The sequence below is a fragment of the Elaeis guineensis genome, chromosome 13 (assembly GCF_000442705.2).
Source record: "Elaeis guineensis isolate ETL-2024a chromosome 13, EG11, whole genome shotgun sequence".
NCBI classification, from domain to species: Eukaryota; Viridiplantae; Streptophyta; class Magnoliopsida; order Arecales; family Arecaceae; genus Elaeis; species Elaeis guineensis.
This window is the reverse complement of record NC_026005.2, coordinates 77176856-77187839: the sequence shown is the minus strand read 5'-3', so window position 1 is coordinate 77187839 and position 10984 is coordinate 77176856.

The following is a 10984-nucleotide window of genomic DNA, read 5'->3' as shown; positions in this document are numbered from 1 at the left end:
CCACCTCCGGTTTAGACTTCTTTTGCAGGTCCCGACGGCGACCGTGACTCTCTCGACTCCAGCTTCTCCGGCGCAAGTGGATTTTTGCACCAACAGGCACCATATGGTAGTTGCTATCAGCTAAGATCAAGCCAAGCCTGAAGTCTTGAGCAAATCAAAAACTACTTAAATATATGTGCATTCATTTGATGGACCACATCTAATCTAGTTGAGGAGTGACGTCATGTTTGAGAGTCCCACCAGATTAACTGTTGATTGGGTTGGATCTAAATGCCTTAATTACTAGAGCCAAATGTGATTTTGAGATTTTGCTAAGAGGCAAAAAAAAAAAAAAAAAACGGCCTTTGAGATTGCCTGCCCTCCATGACGAACAACAACTAATATTTATATATTTTCGTGGGAATATCAAACTTTTTTTGTGATATATCTACATGTTGCTCTAGAATATGGCATATTGACCTGGTTGGCATTTCCAAAGTCACAACTGTTGTCTACAACATGAATAGGAAATGTAGCTGATGAGTTTGTGACATGCACCAAGTCCTCTATGTCACAATATCAAACATTATTTCTTGGATCCATAGAGCTCTGAAATGTATAATTCAAGCAACAGGAACGTGACATGCATCGCCTGGCTTATTTTCAAATATTATTGATGTCACGACTACCAGTAGATGCTACATACCCGCCTTATCCTAATCTACATAAAGTTGTTTGTTTATTGCTAATCTTATCATTCTCACTGCTGCTGTCAGTTCAATTGCTCCTCATCCTTAATTTCCTCCTGCAGAACTGACCAAAGGTCAATAAGCATGGAAACTGAAGTGGTGCTCCAATTTGGAGCAAACTGATGCCATCCATCCCTCTCGCATTTGTTCGTCTCAGACCCTTGCGCATCAAAAACAGATAGGTCGATGTCCCTCCGACACCAAGTCCAATTAAGGGGTGGGGTCCGCTTGTGGGGCACCATGGCAGCCCAACGGGTCCCCCACCAACGCAGCAGGGCCATTGGAGGGATTTCCCCTGCCATCTTTTCTTTATCACGACCCCACTTCGTAAATAATGTCGCTTTCTTTGAAGAACGTGAGGTCACGGTCAAAGGAACCAACCAAAGTTGGTTGGCAACGTCAAGAAATGCTCTTTCCCTCGGGGCTGACGGTCAGCCAAAGCGCTGCAAACCCGTGCGAACTCATGAGCCCATCACCATAAACAATTGGTCATACTATTTTAGTAGTATCATATATGGCGCCATCATGATACGTTTATAAACTAGTCCAGCTTAGAAAGAGATGGACTGGTTTAAATACTTAGCTACCGAATCGAGGGGGGGCATTTCAGACCAGTAGTATTGGTTCCGAGGAGGAGGGGCATCTCTCTCTCTCTCTCTCTCTCTCTGTCTCTCTCTCTCTCTCTCTCTCTATATATATATATATATAGCTTAGTATCTCTAAAAGGATGATATTTCATTAATTTTTATATGATTTCCGGCAGGACCTGCCATCCGGACCCAGAGGTATGGACAGGCACTTGTCTTGTTCTCCCTATCTTTTCTTAAGCTCGTATACAGCAAACAATTTTAGGTACAGTATTTGACCCCCTGCATGACTGTAGGAGGAAGATCAGGTGGCAGAGGCAACTAAAGCCGGCGATTCCATGCAAGCAAAGCAGGGTCCAATAATTGCTTTAGCTTATGAGATCTGAGAATAAGAAATTTTGGAATAGAAAAAGTTATATCAAATAAAATAGTTATATCACTTTTTTCTTTGACTATAATAATTAAAATATTTTTTTGAAAGTGAGAAAGTCGAGTCTAATATTATTTTCGTAGACTAGTGAGAAGCAAGCGAGAATACAGACTCGTCTCGAAAGAGAGCCGGGAGCGATCAAAAGCGATAAACACTTTTTTATATTTTTGACTGATTCAATTGATAACGAGAGATAATGGTATTCCGACCATGCCCAAAGAAAAAAACAAAAAATATTTTTATCCTTAATAAAAATAAAATTTTTAAAAAAATTTCTAATAGAAGAATATGCGGAATTATGACTTTATGCTAGGGATTTCTCGCGGCATCCATATCTCTTGGAAGAGATATTAATTCTTAATTCGGTCAAATTTGGGTAACATTATAGCACCTTATTAATGCATGTTCGTAAATTCTCTTGGTAGACACAGGATAAATCTTATCCCAATTTTGTTCATGAATCTGAACTGAAAGATATATATATATATATATATATATATATCCACGTATGAGTTATGACCAAGGTATTGTTAAGACACAGCTAACCTTGTGACTGCACCCGAAGTACCAGTAATATTTCCAGTCATCAATGTTTGTCCCCTAAAATTAAGGAGCCAACCACCTGTGTCCATTTACAAGCCAATTACCAGTATCCAATCGACAAGTTGCTTGGAACACGAAGGCAATAAGGACTGGTGGTGTACAGGGACAAGGAGTTGCATAGGGCCAGCAGGGCAACATGGTATCCTGCTACATTTATTTTGTGGTCGTTTAAATATTGGTAATGTAGCACAATCGATCCATTAAAGGCGCGTATTGGACATGCGCAAGCACACGTGGGGCTCAAACACGATAGCAGCTGCAACGCAGGTGATTCAATGGTTTGATAATTACGTATAGCTATAAAAATCAAAACTCCTATGAAATCAGGGTTGCCAATCCGTGTATCCATCCGTTGGTGTAGCAACGCCAGCTCGAATTATTTCACCTTTATTGCCACGGTTGGACAATAAAGTGATTCAACATCATGGTTATAGCATTTATTTCACTTGTTTTGGGACAGATGGAGATTAAATAATGAACTAAAAAGAAAAAAAAAAAGAAAAAAATTAATAGGAGAAAAAGAGCATACACTACTTATGGTTAGATCTATTGGCCTATATTCATAAATAGAAAAAATGCAAAAGCTCCACTAAAAAAAGTTAGAGATTATAGAATACAAGATTATGTCACAAACTCTGAACTTTAAAATATCAAATCTCTAAAATATTTAATTACTATTTTCCAATAGAGTTATAAAAAATATATATTATAGAATAACTTAATTTAGATTTGAACTAGTATTTTTATAATAATTAAATTAGAACAATATATAACTTGTGTCTTTAGTCAATATGGATTTGAATTGGTATCCTAAGTCAATTTTTTAATATTGATATATGTGGACTTAACCTTCCACAGTTTGTAAGCTTATGACATAGTTGGCAAGTTGTACTGTGTTAAAACAAAACCTGACGCTGCTTTAATTAGCCCCAAATTAGTATACGTGTGGCAGCCCATCATTATTTCCTTAGCGAGAACTAATAATTGCTAGCACTGACCTTACTGTTGAAAATGAGTGGCGTATAGGAGCAACTCAGCAGTATTTCAACCGGATTTGTGTGTGTGTGTGTGTGTGGTCATTTTAACCTCATTGCCAAAGACTGAAAAAAGTAACCGGTAGTTTCCATATATCCAATCCAATGCAACCTGAGGTCTTTCATCTCAATAACATTGATTGGGATTATACAAGCATTTGCCATTTTAGCAACAACAAGGTTCAATTCCGCAGGACGACAGCCCTTGCGTTGATAGCCGATTATATCTAGCATTGGTCTCCTGAGTGCTGTCTCCGTCGGTCCACGCCTGGCATCCAGCCAATGGAATAATTATCAAATAGAGGATGAAGAGCAGCCCCTTCCATTTTTATGGCTTTTATTTGCACTGTATATGCTGGCATCTTTCATTTGCATGCAGATATCTTGCGCACCTCAATCACTTAGTTGTGTAACTCAGGCAGTGAATGTTAATTTGCCATGGGAGTATGTGTCACATCTACTTTCACATATTACTTCTAATTCCAAGGGGCGGAAATACTTGAACATACATAAAAGTTAGCTACGATACAAGGATAAATGAACGAATGAGGGAGCGCTATGGTAAGGACTGGTGTCGGGTGCATTGCTGTCGTCGAAGATAAGAACGCGAGGCCTTTTAGCGCAAAGCCTGGCAAAAGTCACGATCAAAGGCGTAGGCTTTCACTTGGTCCCCCCCGTCTTCGTGGAACTTAGCGTTCTCCAAGTGGGAAGATAAGGACAAGCGTGGAGGCTTTGCATACAGACTTAGGGGAGGCATGCGGTGCTGAGAGATTACTTGGCCCATGTCAAGTGTTTCCGTTTTACCAGTTTAAATAAATAAAGCTTCAGATATCACAGGCCATACATATCTATGAGGAAAACCATAACTTGTCATCATTAGCGAGCACAATCATAGAGATGGAAACTTTCCCACCCGTGGTAGTGGTGTTGTAGGATTCGGTGCACCATGCATGGATGGCCGTCATTACAAGATAGATGCCTACGCATGAGTGCGGACTACGGGATCCGCACTCAAACTTTCCGCAAAGAGAAGAGGCTTTCCAAATTTGTACTTATAAAAAAGTTTTAAGCTTTTTATTTATTAATAAATTTTTTTATAATTAATTGACATCACAAAAAAAAAAACAGAAAAAGAAAAGATAATAGTTAAAAACAAAGCCATTTAATAGCTCATTTATTTTGTACCTTATAGGATGGTGGCAACCACATTGATAGTAATTACTACGGTTGCTACTATTGCTTTAACAGTTATTATTACTATTCCAAATTATAGTTGGAGATCGCATGCGCGCGTGTGTGTATATATATATATATATATATATGCACGCGCGTGCATATATATATATATATATATATATATATATATATATATATATATATATATATATATATATATGTTGGTGTAAAAATTCATCTGTGTTGGAGAAGTTGGAGTCGAGAAAGTCGCGGTCACCGCTAGGACCTGCAAAAGAAGTCTAAATCGGAGTTGGGATTGCTTTGGCAAGACCTCCGACGCTCAAGTCAGTTCTCTGCCTCAACAAGAATGGAGTGCTTGAACGAAAATTTTAGCAGAATTTTGAGATAGAAATTAGAGCTTAGAAAATAACGTATCTAGAGCCCCCCCTCTTTATAGGCGGAGGAAGCAACGGATTGATAGCGACGTTTGTAACCGCCTAGCAGTGGATCGCACGGGACCAGGAGGAATTTATTATGAAGAGTAATGGGATGGAGTCGTGGCTGTCACCATGGCTCACCGCGTGGAGTCTGTTGTGGAGAGTAGAGCAGCGTCCGTTGTCGCGACTTGCCAGAGGGTGGAGGAACCGCGCGGTATCCGTCGCAGGAAGTGGAGCAGAATCGTGGCCATTATTGCGACCTGCCAGGGAGTGATGGAACCATGCGGAATCCGTTGCAAGAAGTGGAGCAGAGTCGTGGCCGTTACTGCGGCCTGCCAGGAAGTGATGGAGCCGTGCGGAATCCGTCGCAAGAAGTGGAGCAGAGTCGTGGCCGTTACTGCGGCCTGTCAGGGGGTCCAGGCCTGTCGGTCGAGGTTCGGTTGGAGTCCGGTCTCCGTAGAAATCCGGATGGGGATCATTTGTCGAGGAGTCTCGGCCAAGGCCTGTCTACAATAAAAATCCGAAAGGAATTCGTCCATAATGGAAGCTCGGGTGAAGGCTTACGGTGGGAATCCGGTACGGACCGCTCGTGGTGGAAATTTGAAGTAGATTGTTTGCAGCGGAAACTCGGAGTGGGTCGCTTGCAGTAGGAGCTCGAAGTCCGGCTCCCGTAGGAGTCCGGACGAAGTCTTCCTGCAGCCGGAGTTGGGGATGAAGTCCGGCTCCCGTAGGAGTCCGGACGAAGTCTTCCTGCAGCCAGAGTTGGGGACGAAGTCCGGCTCCCGTAGGAGTCCGGACGAAGTCTACCTGCAATTGAAGTCGGGGACGAAGTCTGGCTCCCGTAGGAGTCTGGACGAAGTCTACCTGCAATTGAAGTCGGGGATGAAGTCCGGCTCCCGTAGGAGTCCGGACGAAGTCTTCCTGCAACTGAAGTCGGAGACGAAGTCTGGCTCCCGTAGGAGTCCGGACGAAGTCTTCCTACAGCCGGAGTAGGGGCGAAGTCTGGCTCCCGTAGGAGTCTGGACAAGGTCTACCTGCAATTGAAGTCGGGGATGAAGTCTGGCTCCCGTAGGAGTCCAGACGAAGACGACCTGCAATTGAAGTCGGGGACGAAGTCCGGCTCCCGTAGGAGTCCGGACGAAGTCTTCCTGCAGCCAGAGTCGGGGCAAAGTCCGGCTCCCGTAGGAGTCCGGACGAGGTCTACTCGCAATTGAAGTCGGGGACGAAGTCCGGCTCCCGTAGGAGTCCGGACGAAGTCTTCCTGTAGCCGGAGTCGGGGCAAAGTCCGGCTCCCGTAGGAGTCCAGACGAGGTCTACCCACAATTGAAGTCGGGGACGAAGTCCGGCTCCCGTAGAAGTCCGGATGAAGTCTTCCTGCAGCCCGAGTCGGGGCGAAGTCCGGCTCCCGTAGGAGTCCAGACGAGGTCTACCTGCAATTGAAGTCGGGGACGAAGTCCGGCTCCCGTAGGAGTCCGGACGAAGTCTACCTGCAATTGAAGTCGGGGACGAAGTCTAGCTCCCGTAGGAGTCCGGACGAAGTCTTCCTGCAGCCGGAGATGGGGCGAAGTCCGGCTCTCGTAGGAGTCCGAACGAGGTCTAGAAGGTGGTCGATCATCGTGGAAACTTGGGTGGAGTCCGTCCATCGTGAAGAATCCGGTCGACGCTGGTGGGGGCTTATCCGTCGGCAAAATTTGGGAGTGTTGCGGAGGCTCGACTGCCAGAGAGGTTCGGAGAGATGTCGTCGGTGGTCGGAAGTCGGTAGGATCCCCAGAGGGTCACTCCTGTCATGAACTTCGGCTGGGGGGTATTTTATACCCAACACCAGTCCCCCTACTTCCGAGTTCGAGTTTCGAATGAAGGAAGTACAGAGAAATTTTCACAGCCGAAGTTGTTTCCTTGAATTATGCATATGACCGCCCTCGAAAATCTTGGCAATCAATGCGTGCGTGCTGGAGTCTTTTTCCGATTAGGGCAATCCGAAGAGTCTTTTTCGAAATTTTTCCTGGAGCGTAGTCCTAAGCGCCACACCATAATGGTCCCGCCAGCAGCCAGCCTTACGTCACGGTGAGTGGGACACATGGCGGGCCTCGGTGGACTTAGGGATATCCGCCACCATAACTGCGCCAGGCCCCGCCGCTTATTTAAGCCCCCCTCCTTCCCTCCAGGGGCTTCACTTCGCCTGAGAGTCGACATCTTTCTTCTGTCTGAGAGTTTGGTCACTCCACCGGCGCCCTTTTTGACCCTGAGCACTCTTCGCACCAGTCTTCGCCATCTCCGCCGGCACCCCGCCGCCTTCAGTCTTCCTGCCCCTTCGAGGGGTTCTCCCGCCGGGGCTTCTGCCCAGGAGGCCAACCTCGAAAGGATGCCACGGATCAAGAGGAGTAGGAGGGGAAAAACAGCGGCCTGCGAATTCTCCGACTGTCGAACTGTCACTGAGGGTTCCCACCGCCTCAAAGGAGGCTCGAGGGAGAATTCCTTCAACAACAGGGATTTAATAACGGAAACAACCGGTGAGCGCGTTCCGCCTGAGAATCTCGGAGTAGTTGAACGGGGTGACACCGGTCAAGGGGCAGAGTTGTCGTCACAAGCTGTGGCGGGATTCTTGACGTCGTCGGGGTCGAGGGACCAGAAGCGATCGACGCCGACGGTGGGGCAGTAGAACTTGTTGCGGGGACGGTGGAAGTAGCGCATGCCGACCTTGTCGAAGTATCTAGGACGGTGGTTGTCGTGGAGTACACGGTGGTGGTGCATGCCTCCGGCGCCATCGCGGCCTCCGGGGTGCCTCCGGTTCTTCTTGATGCAGGTCATCGTCATCGCTGCCGTCGCCGCCGCTGTCCTTTGAATTCTATCCCCCCCTTTTCCCTTAGGGTCGGGGCTTCGGCGATGGAGCGGAATGAGGTGGGGGGTGAGAGCAGAGGGGTTTATCACATGCACTGGAAGATACTGCTAAAAAGGATGGAACTGGAAGGAGAAGTCGAGAGCTTGAAGTGGTCCCTAACGTGTTCCTTTCGAGTCTTGTAGTAATGTTTTTTTTCCTCGGCCCTCAGGGTCTTGTAACGTACATTTTGTTAATCGAGAATGAGAAGGAGATTTTGTTATTGTTGCCTACCGAACTTCTTTCATTCACCATTGTTATTGTTGCATTCCTCTTCTCTTTTCCTTTTCGTCTGCTTTCTCTCTTCTTCTCCCCCCCTCCTTTTTTTTTTTTTGTCGACGTCGCCCGGAGGTTACTGGTCGTTGCCGCATCAGCTCGTTTTTTCGGTCGCCTTCCTTCCTCAGCCTTAAGGGCTCTGTGGTGTATACTTAATTAACGACATGAGAAGAGAATTTTTCGTTACCTCTTTTACTCGCATGTTGAATTGTCGTTTGCCGAGCTTCTTTCGGCTTTTGTCTTGCTCGATATCGATGCCGTTCGGAGGCACCCGATTGCCGTCGTATTGACCCATCCTTTTGTCCACGGTCACAGACTTGCCCGGGGCCGCTCGGGTTTGACGCCCCCTTTCAGAGATCGAGCTCGGAGGCCCGAGCTTCTCGTCACCCTGAGGAAGACGTCTTATCTCTGGTCTGTGTCGAGAGCTTCCGTGAAGGTCAGGGATTTTGATAAGAACTCCAATCCTCGCTGAGACGAGGTTCCTCGCATCTTCGATGCGATTCATTTTCCATTCGTCGCTGATGCAGTTCGTCGCTTTCCTTTTTAACTCCTCTCTCCTTTTTTCTTTTTCTTTTTTTCGAGTGAGGGTTTCCCTCCGCTCTTGGTGGGGTCGCGAAAGTACGAAGGGGTCGCCGGTAAGGTTCCCTTCTTCTTATCTGGTCTTAAATGACCAGATCTCAATTGGCATCAGGACGGGGTTCTTCCCCTATTTCTGACGTAACCGGTTTTAGCTCAGGTTAGGATGAGGTCCTCCTCTTGTCGCTAACAGGGCTATGGGGGCACATACGGGCGTTGCGGGGCCTCTCCCCCCATCCAGTCTAAGTGTAACCGGGCCTTCGACCTTGCTCAAGTTAGGACGAGGTTCTCCTCCTGTCCCTAACAGGGCTGTGGGGGCACATACGGGCGTTGCAGGACCTCTCCCCCCATCCGGTCTAAGGATAACCGGGCCTTCGACTTTGCTCATGTTAGGGCAAGGTTCTCCTCCTGTCCCTAACATGGCTGTGGGGGCACACGTGGGTGTTGCAGGGCCTCTCCCCCCATCCGATCTAAGGAGAATCGGACCTTCGACTTTGCTCAAGTTAGGGCGAGGTTCTTCTCCTGTCCTTAATAGGGCTGTGGAGGCACATGTGGGCGTTGCAGGGCCTCTCCCCCCGTCCGATCTAAGGAGAACCAGACCTTCGACTTTGCTCATATTAGGGCGAGGTTCTTCTCCTATCCCTAACGTGGCTGTGGGGGCGCATGTGGGCGTTGCAGGGCCTCTCCCCCCATCCGGTCTAAGGAGAACCGGGCCTTCGACTTTGCTCAAGTTAGGGCGAGGTTCTCCTCCTGTCCCTAACAGGGCTATGGGGGCACATGTGGGCGTTGTAGGGCCTCTCCCCCTGTTCGGTCTAAGGAGAATCGGGCCTTCGATTTCATCGAGACGAAGTTCTCCTCCTACTTCCGACACAGTTTGTTTTGACTGTCCTGTCGATATAGGCTCGCGCCAAGAGAGAAGACATATGAATATGAAATTTTTACTTAAAACAAAGTTATCGGTAATACATTCGTAAGTTTTTCGAGCTCCATGGCCGCGGGAGGTCTGCTCCCCCGAGCTCCTTGAGGTAATAAGTTTCGGGCCGGACTACTTCTTTGACTTTGTATGGACCTTCCCAATTTGGGGCGAGTTTCCCTCGATCTTGAGGTTGCGAGACAGCGGCTCGTCGAAGCACTAGATCTCCTGCTCTAAAAACTTTATTCTTGATCCGGGAATTGTAATAACGGGCGACTTTCTGTCTGTAGGCTGCCATCCAAACTTGAGCTACCTCCCGTTTTTCTTCCAGTAAATCGAGGTTGGCTTTAAGACCTTGCGAATTGTGATGTTCATTGAATGCCACGACTCGTGCCGACGGAAGTTTAAGCTCAATTGGGATAACAGCCTCCATTCCGAAGGCTAGGGCGAAGGGGGTCTCCTCCGTGGACAGTCTTTGGGTAGTTCGGTACGTCCATAGCATATGATAAAGTTCATCTGCCCAAGTTTCCTTCACCTTTTCGAGCCTTATCTTGATCCCTTGCAGTAGGATTCTGTTGGTCACTTCAGCTTCGCCGTTCGCCTGAGGATGGGCTACTGATATGAAGTTGTGGGAGATGTTTAGATCTTCACAGAATTCGACGAATCTCGCTCCTGCAAATTGCCGTCCATTATCAGTAATTAGGGTTCTCGACAGGCCGAACCTGCAAACGATTGACTTTCAGACGAAGTCTTGCACTTTAGCTTCTGTGATTTTCGCCAGCGGTTCGGCCTCGACCCACTTGGTGAAATATTCAATCGCTACCAGGAGGAACTTTCTCTGCCCCGACGCCACAAGAAAGGGTCCAAGGATATCCATCCCCCATTGCGCAAAAGGCCATGGGGCACTCAAGGGTGTAAGCTCGGTGGCAGGCTGTCTCTGGATGTTGGCATATCTCTGACATCGGTCATACTTTCTGACGTATTCAATCGAGTCATGATGCATTGTCAGCCAGTAATATCCTTGGCGGAGCAACTTGTGGGATAAGGATCTAGCCCCCAGATGGCTTCCGCAGATTCCTTCATGCACCTCCCACAAGGCGTATTCAGCTTCTGAAGGTCGGAGGCATTTTAAAAGGGGCAAAGAGTATGATCTCTTGTACAGCTTGTCCTCATAAAGGATGTACCGGGAGGTTTGATTTCTGAGCTTCTGAGCTTCTTTTGCATCATGAGGGAGAACTCCGTCCCTGAGATATGCCATCAGTGGGTCGATCCAATTAGGCTCGTGATCAATTTTCATCACGGGTCGCGATTCTTCCGTACTTGGGCACTTCAGAACTTCAAAGAGAACA